The 18,016-nt window shown below is 49.9% G+C and overlaps 1 protein-coding gene across 4 annotated transcripts in view; it reads left to right on the top strand.

Moving 5' to 3' along the window:
- LOC138511252 (protein unc-13 homolog B-like) overlaps nt 1-18,016 on the top strand; it is a 2,171,549-nt gene that overhangs the window by 1,936,319 nt on the left and 217,214 nt on the right. The window lies entirely within an intron of this gene.

Below are 18,016 nucleotides of genomic sequence, written 5' to 3'. Positions count from 1 at the left end.
GAGATAAGTTATAGACCCAGCCATCTGAAACATTCCCTGCACAACAGCCCTTCTGAGAAGGTAGTGCTGTAACAATTGAATGATTGTATGCAGAGTAACAACACGTTGTGCTTGAACAAGGCAGCATACCAGCCTCTGCATATCCCAAAAGTAGTGATTAGAACTATGTTATTTGACAAGAGCGTTTTGGCAGATGCTGGTTCTGTTGGGGCTGTGATATTGATGAGCCTCTATCAGTGGGAAGCATTCAGTGCGATTGGTCACCATAACTTACAGGACAATTGAGCCAAGTAAATTCGGCCAACCTGTGTAATACCACAAGGGTCCGCACTCACTCCTCTTGCTTAACATATAGTTCTTGACACTAATCAAGTTACTGAAATTCATTGGGCACAATAATTACATTACACAGATGACATACAGCTCTTGGTCAGAATATGTCCTCTCCCTAGCTTGCCAGTTTCAACTCTCCTGTCTGCAGGATGGAAATTGACTAAGGGATGGCCAATAGTAAACTAAAGCTGAACTTTGTTGTGACAGAATGGATGGTGGTGGGAAACTGTGCCTAGCACGGTCGGTGATGGTTTTTGGACCAGTTCGCTGAGCCCCTTTGCCCACCCCTGACACAGGTACTCAATCCAGGTGTCCTCTTGGACACAAAGCTTTCTATGAAGTTTCAGGTTGCAGCTGTCTTGAAGACACCTTTCCATATTCTGAGAGACTGAGCAAGTTGTAGCCACTCGGCTTCACAAGCATCAAATTGCTTGCCTTGTCTTGCAGTTTGTGAGATTTAATCAATGTGCATTACAATCTGGGGCTTTTATGGACTGCACCAAAATTGATTAAGAACTAATGTCCTCATTTTACTCCGAGCTAGCACAATCGGGATAGGAAGATTACAATGTAGGAGATTTTCGCCCTGCATATATTTGCAGGCAAATGTAAAAAGATACAAATAAAACGGTATCACTACATATTATCCCCACCAAAAATATCGCCGTACATATGGTCGTCTGAAACGGCCATAGGCAATATTTTTGGAGGGGATAATTTTTGGAGTTGTTGGGAGTGGGGGTTGCGGGGGTGTCCCCTGGTCCTTTAAAAATAATGCAGGGGTTGCAGGGGTGTCCCCCGCAGGTTCTGTGCCTTAATATCGCCGGAAAAATATGTCGATATTTTTGTTGGCCAATATTTTTGCTGGGATATTAACACATAGAACAAATAAAACTAGACTAATTAGAATTTGACCAAATAATCTCTTGCAAGTCAAATAGAACCGCACAATTACTATTATCCTACCTCCTAAAGCCAAAGTATCAGGGAAAGGGAGACTGGCTGAGCGAGGCTTTGCAGTTCAGGGCCCCTAGTGTCACCCAAAATCCTCCTCTACCTCTAAGAGGTATCTCAGACCACCTCTTTCTCAGAAAAACAGCTGTAAAGGTATTTTTTTAAGCACCGTACTTCTGACACTTTAACCTAGTTCGATGTGTGTTTTTTCAGGTTGGAGCCAGGAAGCCAACTGGCAGTTGCTGTACTCTACAAAATAACAGTAGCAATAGCATAAAATGAAGGATGCTCCTGATCGCATTCTTGCTTGCGGAATGCTGTATCCTACATTTTTCAAGGGCACTTCGCCTTATGTGACTGCGTGTGTTCTTTCATGTTGGACATGTATGTTGAAATGCAGAATGACCTAAACGCTCTAGAAAGGTGGAACACAACACTCTCAGTAGCAAATCTGCTACCCATCCGAGGATGCAGCGCCTACCGGAACAAACATGCTCAACCCTAGATTTCCCTACTCCCACAGAGCCCCATCTTCCAATTACAATGCAACATGGCATTTCCAAGGACATTGTTGCTTCTAGAGGATGTCCTGGAAGCTCTGCTGGAAAGCAGCAGGATCTAACCTTTATCTGAAATATGCTCCCTTATGATGTACATTTACCATATCCCATAATTTTAATTAATGATTGTATGTGATATTTCTTGGTTCAAGGCATAAATAGCTATTTTGATTCCTCACTGAATTTAGTTTTTTCATGTATCGTACTGCTGTTCTACCGTGCTTTCATTAAGTATGGGAAAATCACAAACTTTCCACCTCGCCCTAATTAACCTTTTTATTTTGTTAAGCATTCCAGGAAGCACAGGCGTGTCATTCTAATCTTATAACCAACCCTACAAATCCTATTCCCAGTGCATGTGATGCCGATTGGAGTAGCTTGAGGTAAACCAATATTGTTGCTTCAGGATGAAGCTTATGAAGGGAAATTTGAAGGTCAAGCAAGAAACTGGATATAGGCCTGGGCTTCTGTAAGCTTCCCATGATGCTTGTATAACGGTGGAGCCGTGGTGTCACGTCGCAGACCGTGTTTGCCAAAGCCCATTGTAGCAGGTCTGGCTTTCTTTCTGCGACTCGACACCATTTGTATGCCCAATCGCCCTCTGGTCCCTCTTCCCATGCAGGCTAAAATCTTGCAATTTCAAATCAACCTCCCGTCTCCCTCCTCTTGTGCAGTGGACATACCCCACCTCATCGGTGACCCGCCAGCCCCCGTTCCATTCCCACTTTGGCTCCGTCCGTTTCCCCTTGCCGCCTCCTCCCCCCTGCATCCACAGCTAACCTTTCCCCCACTCCCGACCGTGTCCTTACCCCCTTTGTCCAGCCACTGCTTTGTCCTCTGAAACATGCACAAATCTGAAGATGTTAAGGAAAGTCGGCCTGTCAGGATTGAGTTTGCGACAAAGGCAAGTGGCATGGCCAAGCTCGCACTGACCCATAGAGAAATAAGCCAATGCCCGACTGGCCAGCCATACATACTAGTTTGGGTGTGTTATTTTTGACCAAAATAGGTCATTTTGTTGAGTTACTCCACTTTGCATCTGGTCGTTTGGTCATATATGCATTCAAACAGTTGTGGGCCACTTTATGTGATTCCCAATGCTTTTTTACGTCCCAGTCAGACCCTGCTCCAAGCATCACAGTCGAAGATCTCGATGACTTTGGGTTTAAGCCTATTTAGGCAACATTTCAACCACACGCTCTTCCGCCCAGGCTACTGCCTGTGTTGCAAAATGACAAGTATGCAGGGCAAAGACACCATTTCCAGTGGTGGATGCAGGCTAATTGATTTAAGGGTATCCCACCATTACATCACAGGCCCAGTGCTTCAAAGACCCTTACACTGAATGCATTTTAAAACATTTCACCACAGTGTCGACGGGGCGGGGGGTTGGGTTGGATCAATTACGGTGGGGGGGATGTTTGGTTGGGCTGTGTGGGACCTCCTCCCGCATTGATTTGCAGTAAAATGTGTTTTAAAACATAATAGTTGAAGAAATATTCTGGAGCAAAGCACATAGAGATGTGCATGCCCTGGGACCAGGCTCTGACATTGTCGGTTTTAAGGACCGTTCGCAGGAGGCTTTGTCGAAGCATGGCAAGCAGTGGAGGCTAGTGTCTACTGCTGAATGTAATGTGGCTTAGTGGCTCCAGCAGGATGTGCCCCCCCCCTTATACTGCTGCATTCAGTGGGCTTTAAGACAAATGGCCACTCATGGGCTTTCAGTATCCACAAGACATACATCCTTAGCCTCCAATGTTTGGTTGTGGTGGGGGGTAGAGGTGATGTTGTGGGGTCTCAGACCTGTTCAAATATGGCTTCCCAATGTATACCTTACATAGCCAGGTTTCTCTTCTTTTGAAATATCATCCCAGGTGCAGAATGGACCAGAAACCTTAATCAGCCACAGTGGGGCGCTTTGTATCACTGGCCTGCATGGTGCTGGACAGTACATCAAAACGTTGAAGAACTACTTGTGTCCCAGTTCCTTTTACTCCTACGTCCCGTCCACTTTTCTCCATCCTTTATGGGCGTCCTTGGTACGGGGACGGGACCAGAACCCTTCACCAGCGAAAAGGTTGAGCTACCCCTTTAAATTTAGAATAGCGTGTGGCGGCGGGGCTATGGGCAATAACATGCCTGCTAACCCCGCCCTCCTGCTCCTCTCGTCAATACCTTTTTCCACGCAGACGGGGACGGACCTACAAGTGAATCTCGGATAACTTTTTTTGTGTTTGCGACAGCTCCATTTCTCTTATTCAAAGATTTTCAAACCTCTTTTTGTAGATTACCAGCTCCCGGTGCCTCCCTTTCCTGGCGCATGTCAGGCACTGGAGGGGTTCTGCCCCGGGCCATACGATGTACAGCCCGATGGAGGGACTGGGGAGTTTAGGTGTGGGGTGGGGGCAAGATGGCACGATAAGGCAAGGGGAGGGGCAGCCAGGTGGTACCACCGCCCCAGCGTTGTCAGGGCAACAGCCCACAGCACCATGAAAGGTGTGAGGGAAACCAGGAGGAGAGCCGGGGAGGGCCCGGCCCCCACGAGAATAACAAAGGGCAGAAGGAGTATAAGTATGGCCCAAATCAGTGAGGAAAGCACAAACCATGCAAGAAGCTCACCTCGTTCGGGTAAGCTTCTTGGGACCTGGAAAAGGGAGAAAGAAACGTTTTCCCACCCAACCCACCCTGCAAATTTCGGAAAGAAGGAGACGAACAAAAGAGGAGCTGGAAATGCTGAGTACTTTCTTTGGTATTCGGTAGAAGAAAGTAGTAGGCGGCACATGTCCAGGAACAGATGCCCGAGGGTAACCAAGACTGGCCAAGGAGAAGGCTGGCATCTCTAACCCTGGACACAGTGTGGCCAAAAGCACACACACATGTTGTTATCATGATTCGTGTTTGTGTATTTTCTGTAGAAAATAAATGCCTACAGCCAATCATTTGTCCACAACAAAACTGTCTGCAAGTCATTCCATAGGGTAGGAGTTAGGAACCAAGAGCAAGGAGAAGCCCACACTACACAGCCTAACAAGATGTGGGTTGTGTGACTGTACTTTTCCGGCATCTGAAGCGCACGCGCTCTGCCTGAAGTGCCTCAGGGTAGATCACTGGTGTGATGCGTGCGTGGCCTGCAGTGCGCTCATGCTGAGGTCGTTGAAAAACAGGCGCTCTCGCTGGAGGGAAATCTTCTCCATATACCCACTGGAACACATAAAGACCTTCGTTGGGAAGTCGGTCAAGTCATCTGTTAAAAAAAACACCCCAGCAGGGAGAGTCCTTCCCAGGAGGTTCTACCGCTGAGAGGGTGTTGTTCTGATTTGAACATAGTTGTCAGGCCTGAGGCCAAATCAGCTCCCGGTGCATACACACACAGAGGGACCTCGGGGTCCTACCATGCCTGGCACCGAAGGGCGCTCGTGTGATGGCCTTTTACGGTCTGACAGGCGCCTGTATGCAGTATGAGCCAGGCTACCAGCCTCCAGACTGAGGGTCAAGCTCTTCGTTGGCAGAGGCTTTGCAGAGGCCGAGCTCGAGGGACACTGCGCAGAACTCCATTTTCCTGTGCAATTCTGAGGTGCCAACTCATGCGCACAAGAAGACAGCCAGCCATGCGGCTGGCATGGCTGTCACAGTACGTCAGCAGACACCCGGCCTTTCACGCCTTTCTCTTCCTCACAATCAGAGTGGGAAAAGCTTGACAGCGAGCCAGCGTCTCTTTCGCTACATGCAGCATTTCCAGTGTTCAGAGAGTCATGGACTCCGTATATCCAGTACATATTTCAGGTGCCTCAGGGTTACGATTTTGTGCCTCAGCACCAGGGTGACCAATCTGCCAGCCAAAAGCAAAGGCCGGCTCAAGATTCAACAAAAGCAGCACAAGAAGCAGCCTGTCAAGGACGATTCTTTGACCAGTTTATGGTGCTGATGAGCTCTCAGCAAATGGCTGGGATTTTGAAGGGCTTGATTAGGGAAGAGATCCCTCAGTCATTCCCACAACTGATACTGCAGGTTTCTGGTTGAAGCCTCCACCTCCTCCTCTCTCCCACCTCCCCCAGTCCTAGTGCCTCCTATACCAGAGGACATGGGGGAGGCAAGTCATACCAGGGATATGCCGCAGGACACTGGTATGCAACGTATGGATGGGGATACAGATGCTGGCGATGGGCCTCTTCACTTCATGACTGGATGAAGGGCCTCTCAGATTTCTTGGGTCGGCTTCTAAGGGGTTCTCCCAGTCCCCCTCCTCCTCTTCAGTCTCTTAATCTAGAAAGAAAAAGAGGTCCAGGTCCACCCCTCTCCAGTGGAGGGCAGACTGTCTCTACATCTACCGCATCTACAGCAACCACTGGATTATTTCTATGGTTGCCACCCCCTCTTTTCCCCTCCATTTCTACATATTGATTCTTCAGCACTGCTCAGGAAGATTGCCCAATTCTACAAGGACCAGGTCGGGAAAGGGGCATGAGGTTTTAATCCCGAGTGTTGGCAGTCCCCAAAAATAACCAGGTGGGCCTGAGGGTGGTGCTAGACCTTTCTTCCCTCAACCTCTTTATTCCCCTAGAGCATTTCAAGATGGTGATGCCAGCCCAAATTGCGGATTCGAGGGGATTGGGTCCTCCGACGTATTCCATATCTATGACAGGTAATGTCCACAGCAGTGCTGCTTCGGAAAATCTTTGACGTCTGCGTCCTGCGTCGATGACGTCGATGCGCCGTCCCCGAGGACGACCTACGACGGCTGACGTCACCCGATGTGATAAGTAGGACGCACTACACCCATAGCCTCAGTTCCATTTTTTCCGCGAACGTGTTCGCTTCGTGAATCTCGGTACGCCTCGACTCGTTGGAGTTGCTGTTTTCTTTCTCGGTTCGTTGAACCTGTTCGGTTGGTGTTTGTGGGGGATGTCTTTCTCATCTTCGACCCCGCGTACGGGCTTCAAGAACTGCGGGGACCGTGGGTCCAAGATGTCGGTCACGGACTCGCACGACGCCTGCCTCTGGTGCCTCGGGGAGGCCCACGATACGGACGACTGTGTCGACTGCCAGTCGCTCACTGCGAAAGCCTTGCGAGAAAGCAAGAAGAAACTGTCGGTAGGTCGGGTGTCTAAGCCCCGGAAGTCGAGGTCTGCGGGGCTTTCGACCGATGACTCGAGGGGTGACTCTCCGCGTCGTCGTGGGAAGTCCGGTGGGTCTCCTTCGAGGAGTCGGTCTCGCCACTCCTCTGCCTCTTCTAGGCATTCCGGGATGCGCTGGCATAGGTCGCCTTCCCCATCCTCTTCCGAGGACTCCGCCCATCGGCGGGTCGCTTATCCCTCCATGCAAGCGACACCGGAGGAATGGGCTTCCTTCCGGAAGCAGATGCTAGCGATTCTGGAATCGCAGGGCACCGGTCCGTCTCGCCTCCGAGTGGGGTCGGTCGGCACCGGTCGAGAGACACCGCCTGTACGCCTTTGGGCTCGGGTGGTCGGCACGGCTCGCGGGAGAGGTCCCGCTTGGACAAGGGTAGCCGTTCTCACCATGCCCGTTCCAGGTCCCGGTCCTTGACGCGCTCGAGACCGCGTGATCCTGTGCCGCCTTCGAAGAAGACGTCGATGCCTGTGGCGCTGAGGTCGTCGAAGACTTCTCTCGAGGCTCCGCCTCCGAGGGGGTCGTTGACGCCGTCGGCGCCTACGTTGTCGAGAGACACGCTCGGGGCTCCGGCTTCGAGGACTGTGTCGACACCACCGATGCTGGCGGCGCTACAGCTGACGTTGACGCCCATTCGCTCGACGTCAACGCTTTTTCTGTCGACGCCGGCGCCAACTCGTTCGGCACCCTCGACGCGGTGGTGTCGGAGGGGCCCCGTGACACGGGGTTTGGCCCTGGAAAGGCTATGGCTAAGGTCCGGCACTGCTTTGGAACACAGAGGTCTTCTTCTCCCGCCTGGAGTACATTTCAGAGGGTGATGAAGGCTCTGATGGCGGCCTGGTTCCGGTTACGGTTCCAGATGACCTTATCTCGGGCCATAGCCAGTTTGATGACCTGAGGCCGTCGCTGCATGATGCCAGTGGACTGGACACCTCTCCAGAGGTGGAGTTTTGTCAGCCGGAGCCTAGCACTCATGCCGATTCATCATATCGGCGCCTTATGTCTCGGGTTACCGAGTACTTGGGTTGGTCAGCTCCCCCAGGGGAGTTCGTTCAGGATGATCTCACGGACATCCTTGATCTCGGTCCACCCACTGACCCTGTTTTGCCTTTTCATATGGCTTTGCAGAGAAGGGTGGCGGCGGCTTGGACTGCTCCAGAGGGTCTCCCAGCAGTGGGCAAGTCTTTGTCGCGAAAATATCATCCAGCCAGTAGCGACCCCTGCTACTTGTCTAGGCACCCCACCCCGGAGAGTTTGGTGGTGCAGGCGGCTACGGCCCCGGCAAAGCAGGCGTCGTATCCTACCATCCCTCCGGATAGGGACGACAAACGTTTTGACGGCTGGGCGAAGAAAGTGTTTTCTTCTGGGGGTATGGCGCTTCAGGCGGCCAACTCCATGTGTGCCTTGTCCCGTTTCACTCACACTCTGTGGAACTGTGTTGCATTGGCGGCTGATCATATTCCCGAAGGGGACGAACAGGATGGTTTCCTTGCTATGGTTCAGGATGGCAAGGATGCCATGTGTGAGGCCGTTCAGTCGGGTTTGGACTTGGCGGATTGTGTCAGCCGGTCCATGGCGGCGAGCACCGTAATGCGCAGGTTTGCGTGGTTGAGGAAGTCTGGGTTCGCTCCTGATGTGCAGTCCCGGCTCCTCAACATGCCCTTTGACGGTGAACACCTTTTTGGCAGCAAGGCTGACGAGAGCCTTGAGAGGTTGCAGACCTCCAAAGCTGCAGCGAAGTCATTGGGCGCTGCAGTTCGCCAACCTCCGCCTTTTCGTCCTAGGGGACAGCAGTGGAGGGGTGGTTCCTTTCGCTATTACTCGTCCTTCAGTAAAGCGAGAGGAGCTAGCAGTCAAAAGCGGCCATCGTAAAAGTGCCAGAGGTGGAAACAAAGGTACTCGTGGTGCCAAGGCCGCTCGGGCAGTTGCCTCTTTGCCCTCAGGCAACGCTGCAGCCGCTACCACTCAGTCATGAGGCCAGGTCCCATGATTCGCCAGTTGGGGGAAGGCTGGCGCAGCATCTTGTAGAGTGGCAAGCCATTACTTCGGATGTGTGGGTTCTGGAGATCATAACCCACGGCTACTGTCTTCCTTTTCGGCAGAGGCCTCACGACAATCCACCAAGGAAGAGTCCGGATCCGCTCCTTGCGCAGGAAATTCAAGCCCTGCTGGAGAAAGGCGCCATAGAACTGGTGCCTGTAGCGGAGAGGAACAAGGGATGGTATTCCCCTTATTTTTTTATTTCAAAGAAAGACGGGGGATTGAGACCCATCATGGACTTGTGCGGTTTGAACAAACGCCTCAGGAAGGACAAGTTCAAGATGGTGACTCTTTCTGAAGTCCTCCAGGCCCTTCAACTTCAGGACTGGTTGGTGTCTCTCGACCTCAAGGATGCTTACTTCCATGTGTCGATCCATCCCAAGCACAAGAAGTACCTGAGGTTCGCGGTTGGCGACTCGCACTTTCAGTTTTGGGTCCTGCCGTTCGGATTGACCTCCGCCCCGAGGGTTTTCACCAAGCTCATGGTGGTGGTGGCAGCGCATCTCAGGAAAGGGGGGATTCACGTCTACCCCTACCTGGACGATTGGTTGATCAGGGGGAGCTCTCCCGAGCAAGTCCTGGATCATCTGTCCGTCACCTGCCACTCCCTTCACAGGCTGGGCTTCTCCCTCAATTTAAAGAAGTCTCATTTGACACCAACGCAGCGGCTCCAGTACATCGAAGCAGTGCTCGACATGTCCCTGGGGCAGTGTTTTCCTCCTCAGGTGAGGGCTCTTCACATTCAGCAGATGGTGCACAAGTTTCAGTTTGCCCAGACTCTCCCAGCGTCCGAGTTCTTGAGACTGCTCGGCCTCATGGCATCCTGCATTCTTCTGGTGCCAGAGGCTCGTCTGCGAATGAGATCTTTGCAGTGGGCACTCAAGCTCCAGTGGTCTCATTCCTCCGGCAGGCTGTCGGACCCTGTTCAGGTGCCGCCCTCGGTAGCCTGGGACCTTCTGTGGTGGGCCGTCGAGGGCAATCTGATGAAGGGTGCCCCATTTTGGCTGCCCTGGCCGGAGGTGACGATCGTGACGGACGCATCCCTCATGGGAATGGAAGCTCATGCCAACGAGCTGACAGTCAGCAGTCGTTGGTCTCTGTTGGAGTCCAGACTCCATATCAATCTGTTGGAGCTGAGGGCCGCCAGGCTAGCTCTGAAGGCTTTTCTGCCAACTGTGTGCAGGAAGAGTGTCCTGATTCTGACGGACAACACGGTGGCCATGCACTACCTCAACAAAAAGGGGGGGCAGGGTCACTTCCGCTGTGCAGGGAGGCGATGCAGCTCGAATTCTGGGCCATCCAGCAGGACGTTTCGTTCTCGGCAGTTCATCTGGCCGGAGACGACAAAGAGACGGCGGACGCTCTGAGCAGGTAGAGCACAATCTCTCACGAGTGGGAGCTGGCTCAGGAGATTCTCCTGGAGATCTTCGCCCTTTGGGGGACCCCTGAAGTGGGTCTCTTCGCCTCCAGTGTCAACCGGAAGTGCGAAAGGTTTTGCTCGCGGGTATTTCCTCCAAAAGGAGCCTTAGGAGATGCGTTTGTGGTGGAGTGGTCATTCCCACTGCTGTACGTGTTTCCTCCAGTCCCTGTCATCCCGCAAGTGTTGCAGAGGTTACGGAGGTTCGGTTCCCGGATGATCCTCATTGCTCAGGCATGGGCCCAGAGGACGTGGTACCCGGACCTTCTAGACTTGTCCATCTGCCCTCCACGTCGTCTTCCCTACCGAGACGATCTGCTCTCATGGGAGGGGGGTCAGGTTCTCCATCCAGAGGTCAGATCCCTCAATCTTTATGCTTGGCTTCTGAAAGGTTGAGGTATAAGGATTGGGACCTCCCTGAAGACATGATGGAGGTGTTGCTCTCGGCTAGGCGGCCGGCAACTAAGTCTTTGTACCGTTGCCTTTGGAGAAAGTTCTGTGACTGGTGCAGAGTTCAGAATGTGGATCCTTTTGAATGCGACATTCCCATGGTTTTGTCTTTTTTGCTTTCTTTGGCCCACAGGGGCTTGCAAGTGGGGACCATTAAAGGTTACCTGGCTGCGCTGTCCATATTTAAGTGCTCGTCTGAAGTGTTCCTATTTTAAGATTCCTTTAATTTCGCAGTTTTTGAAAGGAATCACTAATGTGTTCCCTCCGTCACCTTTTCTGGTGCCCGGTTTGTATTTTGGTGCCAGGTTGGGATTTGAACCTTGTTCTTAAGTTTCTTATGGGTGCTCCGTTTGAGACTTTACATTCTTGTCCTTTGAGGCTGTTAACTCTGAAAACTGTGTTTTTAGTTGCGGTTACTTCCGCTCGCAGAGTGAGTGAGTTACAGGCACTTTCAGTTAAGCCAGCCTTCACTGTGTTTCACAAGGACAGGGTTGTCCTTAGAGTTCGTCCTTTTTTTCTTCCGAAGGTGGTTTCGGAATTTCATTTGAGCCAGAAGGTTGTTCTTCCGGCGTTCTATCCTCCTCCACATCCTGGTAAGGAAGAGGAGAGGCTCCATAGGCTTGATCCTAGGAGAGCGTTGAGCTTTTATATCTCGCGCATGTCCCGGGTCAGAGTGGACGACCAACTGTTCATTGGTTATGCTGGAAAGCGTTTGGGACAAGCTGTGACGAAACAGACTTTGTCTCGTTGGATTATTTTAGCTATCTCCTAGTGTTACTGCTTGGCGGGTAAGGACCCTCCGGCTGGCTTGCGGGCCCATTCTACCAGAGTAGTGGTTGCGTCTACTGCCCTGCAGAGGGGAGTTCCTATTCGTCACATCTGTGATGCAGCTACCTGGGCTTCAGTACATACTTTTGTACGTCACTATTCCCTCGATTCCATCAGAGGGCAAGATCTGGCCTTTGGCAAGGCAGTTCTCTATTCTGCAATTTGATTGGGCATGCTAAATTTGTATTCTAAATTCTTTCCCACCTCCTTGCTTGGTACTGCTTTGGGAGTCTCTCATAGATATGGAATACGTCGGAGGACCCAATCCCCTCGAAGAACAAGTTACTTTCTTACCTGGTAACGTTCTTTCGATGGGATGGTCCGACGACATATTCCATATCGCTCCCTCCCTGCCTTCCCCGCTGCAGAATTTCTTTTGCGATTGCAGCTTGCGTTCCACAAGGCCTTGTGTGTCTGACTGGCAGAAAACTGGTGGCACACGTTCTGGGAAAAAACTATAACTGAGGCTATGGGCGTCGTGCGTCCTACTTATCACATCGGGTGACGTCAGCCGTCGGAGGAGGTCCTCGGGGATGGCGCATCCACGTCATCGACGCAGGACGCAGACACCAAAGATTTTCCGAAGCAGCACAGCTGTGGACATTACCTGTCATAGATATGGAATACGTCGTCGGACCATCCCATCGAAAGAACGTTACCAGGTAAGAAAGTAACTTGTTCGTCTCTCTGTCAGGGAGACTGGATGTGCTTCCTGGATCTGAAAGATACGCATTTGCACATCCCCATTTTCCAAACTCACAGGAGGTTTTGAAGATTTACAGTGATGAGTCCTCACTTCCAACATAGGGTGCTGCTGTTTGGCCTAAATGTTCACGAGGTTCATGAATACCATTGCAGCTCTGCTATGGGTCGATGGGCTACATCTGTACCCTTATGCGGACAAATTCCCCACAGGGAGTGTCCCAGTCATGCCATAGGCTCGCGGATCGCCTGTATCAATTGGGGTTTCCTTTCAATGCAAGAAAATTGCACCCTGTCCACACTAGGAGTAGTGTCTTCATGGAGGCTCGGTAGGACACAGTCTCACAACATGTCTACCTGACACAGGAGAGGTGCAGATATCGGGAAAGTGGTGCATCACTTCTTCAGCAGACGTGTAACATCTGCATGGTGGTTCCGACATCTGCTAGGCCTTCTCGCATCTTGTATCTTAACAGTCTCTCATAGCAGGTTTTATATGCAGAGAATTCAGATGCATGTGGCATCCATTTGGGGCCAGGCGACTGGAGTGCAGTCGGACAAACTAGCTATTCCTGCATCTCTCGACCAGGACCTTCGGTGGTGGCTCAAACCGAGTAATAATCACATTGGAGCCCCGCTATGGATGCAGAATCATTCCATAGTGATTACCACAGACTCCTCCCTTACTGGGTGGGGTGATATATTAAGCAAACATTTTCTACACTGGGTGTGGACCAGAGAGGGCTCTCAACTGCACATAAATGCTCTGGAACTCAAAGCCATTGGGTTAGCACTGAAGGCATTCCTCCCACAGATAAGCAACAGCGTGGGCTTGGTCAGAACGGACAGTTGCACCTCCATGTTCAACAAAAAGGGGGGGCACCAAATCACCCTTCCTCTGCATGATAGCAGTGGAAATATCGAAGTGGGCTTTTAGCTTGCAACATACAGATCAAAGCATTACATCTGCAGGGAAACAGCAACTCGGAAGCGGACCAACTCAACAGACTGGGCAGGAACAATTACGAATGGAAGCTGGACATTTGGTCCATAGTCTCAATTTTTCACGAATAGGGGTATCCACAGGTGGACCTCTTTGCAACGGAGCACAATTCCAAGTGTCCACTGTTCGCATCATGGGGGGGGGGCAGGGTCGCAATTCCCTGGGAGAGGTGCTCCAGATATCCTGGGATCATATTCAGGCTTATGCCGACTCCGCTGATCCAAAAGGTGGTGCGCAAGATCAGGTCAGCGGTCAACTGCAGACTCATACTCCTAGCACTGAGATGGCCAGCGAGAGCGTGGTGTTCCAATCTGTTGCAGCTGGCAGTAGAAGACCCCCGCTCACTGCTGATTATGCTGCAGGGGTTTCTGTCACCGCAAAATGGGGTTTTGATCCACCCAGACCCAGAGGCGTAGCCCTAGCAGCATGGATCCGGACCTAATGAGGCTACAGCACTGCAACCTTTTGGGGGACAATCTCTATCATTCACTGCTCCCGGAAGGGTCCACAAGGTCCCAGTACAGGAGTAAATGGATGAGGTTCTGCTTCTGGGCTCAGGAAAAGCAGGTTGACCTGCTTTCATGCCCCATGGACAATGTGCTCCCATTTATTGCGCATCTCGCTCACTCGGGAGTCCAGGTGAACATGTGGCACACCTATTTAGTGGCAATGGGGCATACAAGAACTCAAAGGACGACCTATTCACTGCGGCCAACCCTGTTGTGAAGAGTCATGTGAAGGGACTGTCAATGCTTTTTGCCCAACTCTGCAGGCCTTATCCTAGCTAGGATCAAAACATTGTATTGTAGGCCTTGGCAGACAGGCCATTTGAGCCGATGGCATCTGTTGATATTAAGTCGATCACACTCAAACGGTTCTGTTGGTGACCCTGACCTCCGCAAGGAGAGTCAGTGACATACAGGCTCTGTTGGCAGCTGAGCCATTTACAGTGTTTCATAAGGACAAGGTAGTGCTCAGGATGCACCCCAGGTTTCCTCCAGAAATGGTCTCTCCCTTCCTCCTAAATCAAGAGAGCTGCTTGCCAGTTTTCTTTCCTAATTCTCAGACAGAAGCGGAGAGGACTCTGCACTGTTTAGACTTGCACAGAGTGCTACAATTCTAGCTATCAAGGACCAAGGAGAGCAGGAGGACAGAAGCTCTGTTGGTCACATTTGGTGGTGCGTCTCCAGGCACGAAGGCTTCAAAAGCATCCATAGCCAGTTGGATGGTGTTGCTATTGCAAAATCATAAAAGGTTCAAAACAAAACGGTTCCCCCGAGGCATTCATGCTCACGCTGTGAAGGTGAAAGCTACAGCAGTAGCGCCTCAAAGGCATGCATTGTAGGACATCATTAGCAAGGCGGCCACGTGGGCTGCACCCTCAGGATTCTGCATGCTCTACTCTCTGCATACCAGCTGAAGAGCAGATGCAGCTTTCGGGGGCACAGTTTTAAGGAACCTGTTTGCAGCTCTCTAGTGCTTGGGATCCTCCTCCTCTTTCATAATTTGATATGTTGCAATCACCCATACAGGATGAAGGAAAAGGGACAGGATTCAGGAGTAATAAAATGCTACTCACCATAGTGACTAAAATACTCGTAATCCATATTCCCCTTTCCTCGAAACGTCGCAACCGCCATCCCCAGCAAGTTAAGGACAAGATATCAGTGCAAGGCCCAGCATCTGGCTTGCAAAAGGGACTGATCCGAGGCGCCAGAGGGCGGGGTTAGTGGGCGTGATCACATCCACACCCACGTCTCTGCGTGCTATACTAAATTTAAAGGGGTAGCTCAACTTTTTCACTGGTAAAAGATTCTGTTCCTGTACCAAGGATGCCCATACAGGATGGAGGAAAGGGAGGGGACTATAGACTAGGAGTATTTAATTCACTACAGTGAGTAACATTGTATTTTCTACAATGAGGTGCTACTTCAGAGCACCACCTCAATTACAAATCCCATCCTAAATGCTGGGCTTCAAGCCTTGCAAAGACTGCAGTCTGATCCTCATCGCTTGGATCTGGGCCATGACACGAGGAATTTTGCTCGTCAGCAATGCATACCGAGTTGGCTGGAGAAATAGTGGCCAGAATCTTCAAGCTCACAAGGATGTCGGGCCCCCAATGGGGCCCTCTGTGAAGAAACTGGTGTAATGTATTTGTATTTATTTGTCACTTATATAGTGCTTTACCCCAAAATGCTGAATAGAGAACACACTTAACAGAACAATAAAATGCAGGGTTAAAAATGGCAAAAAGGTATTAATGGTGTCATTCTAAGTGAAGAAGTTAGGAGTAGTAAGAAATCGAGTAAGAGGTAATAGAAGGAAGAGATTGGGAAGAGCATTCCAGTGAGAAAGAGCTAGCAAAGTAAAAGAGCGAAATTGTGATTGGGCACTGGGTGGACGAGGAACTGATAATAGAAATTGAGACTGAGAACGAAGAGCAGGTGCAGGAGAATAAAGAGACGAGAGGAAAGATAAGAGGGCACAAGGGCATAGAGAGATTTAAAGACAAAAGAGAGAAAGTTAAATTTGAGATGCGAGTGAAATGAAAGCCAATCAAGAGAAGACAATGGCAGAGAAATCGAGTCACGAGAAGTAAGGTGGTCTAGGAGACGAATTGAAGCATTGAAAATGAACTTTAAAGGGGCCAAGCGAGAGACCGGCAGTCCAAAGAGTGTGGCAGAGCAATAGAATAATCGTGAAAAGTTAAGTGAATAAATCAAAAGCTTGGTGGCATCAAACATAAGAAAAGGACAATATTTGTGAATGTTAAAAAGTTGATGGCGACAAGCAGGTGAAGTGATAGAGATGTGATGAAAAAAGGATAAATTGATTTCAAGATAAAGACCAAGATTACGAGCAGAAGATGAAATAGGTAGTTGTGAAGAAGGAAATGAGACAAAAGAAGAAGGAATAGTATTATCAGGAAAAAAAGAGAACTTCAATTCTAGTAGCATTCAAGATGGGAAAATGATCCAACATCCAGGATTTAATAGCTAGAAGCCAAGAGCTAAGATTATTATGATTAGTAGATGAAAAGGAAGAAATGACAGAAAAAGCTGGGTATCATCCTCATCGAAATGATGGGATATTCAAAAAGACGAGATGATAGCAGCAAGAGGAGATGTGTAGAGAGAGAAGAAAGGTCCTAAAACTGAACCTTGCGGAACGCTGTGAAGAATCGGTAGTGTCACAAGAGCACCTAGCCCAAGATACCCAATACATTTGGTTAGATAAATATGAACGAAACCAAGATAAAACTTAAGAGAACCCAAAAGAAGAAAGACAAGTTAGGAGAAAAGCATGATCCACAGTGTCAAAAGCCACTGATAAATCCAATAAAATCGAAAGAGACAATTGTTTAGAGCAACGAGCAGAAAGCAGGAAATCACAAACAGAAAGTAGAGCAGTTTCAGTGAAGTGGAGAGGACGAAATCCAGACCGAGAACAAGGAAGAATTGAGTTTTCAGTGACAAAAGTAGAACCCTGGGACTAGACGAGACCCTTCAGAAGTTTAGAGAGATAGGGAAGTAGAGAAATGGGTTGTGAATTTGCGGGAAGAGAGGGGCCAAGGGAAGATTTCTTTAGAATGGGAAGATTAGAAGTGTATTTAAATGAAATGAATGGTTAAGGTAAGAAGACCTTTTATAGAGAGCAGTAAGATAGGAAACCAGCGAGGGATAGACCTTAGGAATAAGTAAAGAAGGGATTGGATTGAAGGGAGACGTGGTAGGGAGGGCACGAGCGAGTAAGGAAGAAGTCCTACAATTGGAGATCTGAGAGAAAGATGAGATAGTAGAGGTGGACAAAGAGAATTGGGGAAGAAAAGCAGATGGAAGAGGAAGGGACGAAAGCTGCTAGATTTGCCACCCTTGAAGAAAAATACAAAGTAAAATTAGAGGCAGTTAGGATGGAGTTAAGTAAATAATCAGATGAGGGGAGAGAAAAAGACAAATGATTGAAACAGACGCCTATGAAGAGTAGATTGAGATCGCAGAAGATCAGAACAGTATGAGCGTTTAGATTGAAAGAAGATCCTCATATAGTATGTGATAGGAAGAGAAAGACAGCTGATATGCGTCAGAAAGGCTACTACACCAGCGTTGTTCGAGGCGACAAATGTACACGTCGCATAGAGCGAAGGTGGGGGTAAACCATGGTTGAGATGGTTTCCGAGAAGGCAAAAAAAGGCAGTGTGGTAAAGAGAATCAGGAGAGTCCAAGGCAAAAAGAAAAGGTGGTTCCAATCCAGGAGTTATTTTCTTCCAAAGGTAGATTTTCCTCCTCTTCCAGGAGTTGCTTTCATCAGTTTACAACCCCTGAGATGGAGTCTGAGGTTTCAGCACCTATGTTAGTGCCATTTTTGCAGGAAAATGGGCGCCCCAGTTATGGATCTTGGCTAAGGTCCCACCAGGTCCAGGTCTGGCAGTGGCGGTGGAGCTCCGTCCTGCTGTGGCCTCTTGGAATACCATACTTCTTTCCACCATTGTCAGTGCAGGATCTTGATCTCACAGGTAGGAGTGGGTCCTTGTGACCAGTCACTGCCCACTTACAACCATTTTGGCACCACTCCCTTGGCGCAGAGAACCTCATTAACATT

This window comes from Ambystoma mexicanum, chromosome 6p (genome assembly GCF_040938575.1).
Source record: "Ambystoma mexicanum isolate Mex_15411 chromosome 6p, UKY_AmexF1_1, whole genome shotgun sequence".
NCBI classification, from domain to species: Eukaryota; Metazoa; Chordata; class Amphibia; order Caudata; family Ambystomatidae; genus Ambystoma; species Ambystoma mexicanum.
Note: the sequence above shows the minus strand (reverse complement) of the source record. Positions and strands in the feature narration are given on the sequence as shown.